The sequence below is a fragment of the Dama dama genome, unplaced genomic scaffold (assembly GCF_033118175.1).
Source record: "Dama dama isolate Ldn47 unplaced genomic scaffold, ASM3311817v1 ptg000020l, whole genome shotgun sequence".
In the NCBI taxonomy this organism is placed as follows: Eukaryota; Metazoa; Chordata; class Mammalia; order Artiodactyla; family Cervidae; genus Dama; species Dama dama.
The window spans coordinates 45665-51372 of NW_026870875.1; positions in this window are offsets into that span (position 1 = coordinate 45665).

The window sequence follows — 5708 nt, forward strand, 5'->3', positions numbered from 1 at the left end:
AGAGGCAGCCGGGGAGTCTTCCAAGGGCCCGGAGAGAGACCACCTCAAAATGCTTTTCTCCCGGGCTTGGGAGCATTGTGTGCGGCTTGCGGGTCAGCGGGAGGGAGTTCTTGAAAACCAGCCTTTGGAGGCAGCCGGGGAGGTCTTCCAAGGGCCAGGAGAGAGCACCACCCCGAAGCGCTTTTCTCCCGGGCTTGGGAGCATTGTGCGCGGCTGGCGGGAACAGCGGGATTGAGTGCTTGCAAACCGGCCTTTGGAGGCAGCCGGGGAGGTCTTCCAAGGGCTGGGAGAGAGCACCACCCCGAAGCGCTTTTCTCCTAGGCTTGGGAGCATTGTGCGCGGCTGGTGGGAACAGCGGGCATGAGTGCTTGCAAACCGGCCTTTGGAGACAAACGGGGAGGTCTTCCAAGGGCCCGTAGAGAGCACCACCCCGAAGCGCTTTTCTCCCGTGATTGGGAGCATTGTGTGCGGCTGGCGGGACAGCGGGAGGGAGTACTTGAAATCCAGCCTTTGGAGGCAGCCGGGGAAGTCTTCCAAGGGCCGGGAGAGAGCACCACCCTGAAGGGCTTTTCTCCTGGGCTTGGAGCATTTGCACGGATGGCGGGAACAGTGAGTGGGAGTGCTTGCAAACCAGCATTTGGGGGCAGCCCGGGAGGTCTTTCTTGGGTCCAGAGAGAACACCACCCCGAAACGCTTTTCTCCCGGGCTTGGGAGCATTGTGCGCGGGTGGCGGGAACAGCAGGCAGAAGTGCTTGCAAACCGGCCTTGGAGGCAGCCGGGGAGGTCTTCCAAAGCCCGGAGTGAGCACCACCCCAAAATGCTTTTCTCCCGGGCTTGGGAGCATTGTGCGCAGCTGGCGTGAACAGCGGGATTGAGTGCTTGCAAACCAGCCTTTGGAGGCAGCCGGGGAGGTCTTCCAGCGGGAGAGTGCCAGTTGTTCTCAGAGGCCCCACAGGCCAGGGGCAGGACCCAGCAGTGTCCCTGCCTCTGGCAGCCTTGCCCAGACCTTCCTGGCCTCCGGGGGTACTACCCCACCAAGGGGCAGGCTGCGGGGCCTGGGTCCAGACATGCCCGGGCGCCTCCCCAGGCTCATCCCCGCTGGTGCCTTTCCCCTGGGCCTAGGCCTCGGTTGAGGCCTCCTTGGAGAGGAGGTTGCCGGCAGGGGCTGTCTGCACACTGCAAGGTGCTGGAGCTCAGAGGGCCTCGTCAGAGGGAAAGGACCAGCAAAGGGCTGGATGCCCAAGACCTCTCTGACCCAGCAGCCTCAGGGCAGCAGGGAGAGCAAGAGGCCCAACTTGCCCCTAGGTCGGCTCTACCCCGTCCCACACAGGCAGCCAGCCCAGCAGCAGCCTGGCAGTCTCTGGCTCCCCCGAACTCTCTGCCGGTGTAGGGGGCAGGAACAGACGTGTGCATGTCGTTCTGCCTTGGCCTGGGAGTGTGTTCCCCCTGCCTGTCCCCCAGGCTCAGGGGCAAGGGCCCGGAGAGAGCACCACCCCGAAGCGCTTTTCTCCCGGGCTTGGGAGCATTGTGCGTGCCTGGCGGGAACAGCGGGCGGGAGTGCTTGCAAACCGGCCTTTGGAGGCAGCCGGGGAGGTCTTCCAGCGGGAGAGTGCCGGTTGTGCTCAGACGCCCCACAGGCCAGGGGCAGGACCCAGCAGTGTCCCTGCCCCTGGCAGCCTGGCCCAGACCCTCCTGGCCTCCGGGGGTACTGCCCCAGCAAGGGGCAGGCTGCGGGGACTGGGTCCAGACATGGCCGGGCGCCTCCCCAGGCTCATCCCCGCTGGTGCCTTTCCCCTGGGCCTAGGCCTCAGTTGAGGCCTCCTTGGAGAGGAGGTTGCTGGCAGGGGCTGGCTCCACACTGCAAGGTGCTGGAGCTCAGAGGGCCTCGTCAGAGGGAAGGGACCAGCAAGGGGCTGGATGCCCAAGACCTCTTTGGCCCAGCAGCCTCAGGGCAGCAGGGAGAGCAAGAGGCCCAACTTGCCCCTAGGTCGGCTCTGCCCCTTCCCACACAGGCGGCCAGCCCAGCAGCTGCCTGACAGACTCTGGCTCCCCCGAGCTCTCTGCCGGTGCAGGGGGCAGATCAGACGTGTGCATGTGGTCTGCCTTTTCCTGGGAGTGTGGACACCCTGCCTTGCCCCAGGCTCAGGGGCAAGGGCCCGGAGAGAGCACCACCCTGAAGCGCTTTTCTCCCGGGCTTGGGAGCATTGTGCACGCCTGCTGGGAACAGTGGGCGGGAGCGCTTGCAAACCGGCCTTTGGAGGCAGCCGGGGAGGTCTTCCAGTGGGAGAGGGCCGGTTGTGCTCAGAGGCCCCACAGGCCAGGGGCAGGACGCAGCAGGGCCCCTGCCCCTGGCCAGCCTTGCCCAGACCTTCCTGGCCTCCGGGGGTACTGCCCCACCAAGGGGCAGGCTGCGGGGACTGGGTCCAGACATGCCCGGGCGCCTCCCCAGGCTCATCCCCGCTGGTGCCTTTCCCCTGGGCCTAGGCCTCGGTTGAGGCCTCCTTGGAGAGGAGGTTGCTGGCAGGGGCTGTCTCCACACTGCAAGGTGCTGGAGCTCAGAGGGCCTCGTCAGAGGGAAGGGACCAGTAAGGGGCTGGATGCCCAAGACGTCTTTGGCCCAGCAGCCTCAGGGCAGCAGGGAGAGCAAGAGGCCCAACTTGCCCCTAGGGCGGCTCTGCCCCTTCCCACACAGGCGGCCAACTCAGCAGCTGCCTGACAGACTCTGGCTCCCCCAAGCTCTCTGCCGGTGCAGGGGACAGGAACAGACGTGGGCATGTGGTTCTGCCTTGGCCTGGGAGTGTGTTCCCTCTGCCTTGCCCCCAGGCTCAGGGGCAAGGGCCCGGAGAGAGCACCACCCCGAAGCGCTTTTCTCCCGGGCTTGGGAGCATTGTGCGAGCCTGGCGTGAACAGGGGGCGGGAGTGTTTGCAAACAGGACTTTGGAGGCAGCCGTGGAGGTCTTCCAGTGGGAGAGGGCCGGTTGTGCTCAGAGGCCACACAGGCCAGGGGCAGGACCCAGCAGGTCCCCTGCCCCTGGCCAGCCTTGCCCAGACCTTCCTGGCCTCCGGGGGTACTGCCCCACCAAGGGGCAGGCTGCGGGGACTGGGTCCAGACATGCCTGGGCGCCTCCCCAGGCTCATCCCCGCTGGTGCCTTTCCCCTGGGCATAGGCCTCGGTTGATGCCTCCTTGGAGAGGAGGTTGCTGGCAGGGGCTGTCTCCACACTGCAAGGTGCTGGAGCTCAGAGGGCCTCGTCAGCGGGAAGGGACCAGCAAGGGGCTGGATGCCCAAGACCTCTTTGGCCCAGCAGCCTCAGGGCAGCAGGGAGAGCAAGAGGCCCAACTTGCCCCTAGGTCGGCTCTGCCCCTTCCCACACAGGCAACCAACCCAGCAGCTGCCTGATAGACTCTGGCTCCCCCGAGCTCTCTGCCGGTTCAGGGGTCAGGAACAGACGTGTGCATGTGGTTCTGCCTTGGTCTGGGAGTGTGGACCCCCTGCCTGGACCCCAGGCTCAGGGGCAAGGGCCCGGAGAGAGCAACACCCCGAAGCGCTTTTCTCCTGGCCTTGGGAGCGTTGTGCGTGCCTGGCGGGAACAGCGGGCGGGAGTGTTGGCAAACCCGCCTTTGAAGGCAGCCGGGGAGGTCTTCCAGTGGGAGAGGGCCGGTTGTGCTCAGAGGCCCCACAGGCCAGGGGCAGGACCCAGCAGGGACCCTGCCCCTGGCCAGCCTTGCCCAGACCTTCCTGGCCTCCGGGGGTACTGCCCCACCAAGGGGCAGGCTGCGGGGACTGGGTCCTGATATGCTCGTGCGCCTCCACTGGCTCATCCCCGCTGGTGCCTTTCCCCTGGGCCTAGGCCTCGGTTGAGGCCTCCTTGGAGAGGAGGTTGCTGGCAGGGGCTGTCTCCACACTGCAAGGTGCTGGAGCTCAGAGGGCCTCGTCAGAGGGAAGGGACCAGCAAGGGGCTGGATGCCCAAGACCTCTTTGGCACAGCAGCCTCAGGGCAGCAGGGAGAGCAAGAGGCCCAACTTGCCCCTAGGTCGGCTCTGCCCCTTCCCACACAGGCGGCCAGCCCAGCAGCTGCCTGACAGACTCTGGCTCCCCCCAGCTCTCTGCCGGTGGAGGGGGCAGGAACAGACGTGTGCATGTTGTTGTGCCTTGGCCTGGGACTGTGGATCCCCTGCCTGGCCCCCAGGATCAAGGGCAAGGGCCCGAAGAGACCACCACCCCGAAGCGCTTTTCTCCCGGGCTTGGGAGCATTGTGCGCGCCTGGCAGGAACAGTGGGCGGGAGTGCTTGCAAACCGGCCTTTGGAGGCAGCCGGGGACGTCTTCCAGTGGGAGAGGGCCGGTTGTGCTCAGAGGCCCCACAGGCCAGGGGCAGGACCCAGCAGGTCCCCTGCCCCTGGCCAGCCTTGCCCAGACCTTCCTGGCCTCCGGGGGTACTGCCCCACCAAGGGGCAGGCTGCGGGGACAGGGTCCAGACATGCACGGGCGCCTCCCCTGGCTCAACCCCGCTGGTGCCTTTCCCCTGGGCCTAGGCCTCGGTTGAGGCCTCCTTGGAGAGGAGATTGCTGGCAGGGTCTGTCTCCACACTGCAAGGTGCTGGAGCTCAGAGGGCCTCGTCAGAGGGAAGGGACCAGCAAGGGGCTGGATGCCCAAGACCTCTTTGGCACAGCAGCCTCAGGGCAGCAGGGAGAGCAAGAGGCCCAACTTGCCCCTAGGTCGGCTCTGCCCCTTCCCACACAGGCGGCCAGCCCAGCAGCTGCCTGACAGATTCTGGCTCCCCCCAGTTCTCTGCCGGTGGAGGGGTCAGGAACAGACGTGTGCATGTTGTTGTGCCTTGGCCTGGGACTGGATCCCCTGCCTGGCCCCCAGGCTCAAGGGCAAGGGCCCGAAGAGACCACCACCCCGAAGCGCTTTTCTCCCGGGCTTGGGAGCATTGTGCGCGCCTGGCAGGAACAGTGGGCGGGAGTGCTTGCAAACCGGCCTTTGGAGGCAGCCGGGGACGTCTTCCAGTGGGAGAGGGCCGGTTGTGCTCAGAGGCCCCACAGGCCAGGGGCAGGACCCAGCAGGTCCCCTGCCCCTGGCCAGCCTTGCCCAGACCTTCCTGGCCTCCGGGGGTACTGCCCCACCAAGGGGCAGGCTGCGGGGACAGGGTCCAGACATGCACGGGCGCCTCCCCTGGCTCAACCCCGCTGGTGCCTTTCCCCTGGGCCTAGGCCTCGGTTGAGGCCTCCTTGGAGAGGAGATTGCTGGCAGGGGCTGTCTCCACACTGCAAGGTGCTGGAGCTCAGAGGGCCTCGTCAGAGGGAAGGGACCAGCAAGGGGGTGGATGCCCAAGACCTCTTTGGCACAGCAGCCTCAGGGCAGCAGGGAGAGCAAGAGGCCCAACTTGCCCCTAGGTCGGCTCTGCCCCTTCCCACACAGGCGGCCAGCCCAGCAGCTGCCTGACAGACTCTGGCTCCCCCGAACTCTCTGCCGGTGCAGGGGTCAGGAACAGACGTGTGCATGTGGTTCTGCCTTGGTCTGAGAGTGTGGACCAACTGCCTGGCCCCAGGCTCAGGGGCAAGGGCCCGAGGAGAGCACCACCCTTGAGCGCTTTTCTCCCGGGCTTGGGAGCATTGTGCGTGCCTGGCGGGAACAGCGGGCGGGAGTGTTGGCAAACTGGCCTTTGGAGGGAGCCGGGGAGTTCTTCCAGTGGGAGAGGGCCGGT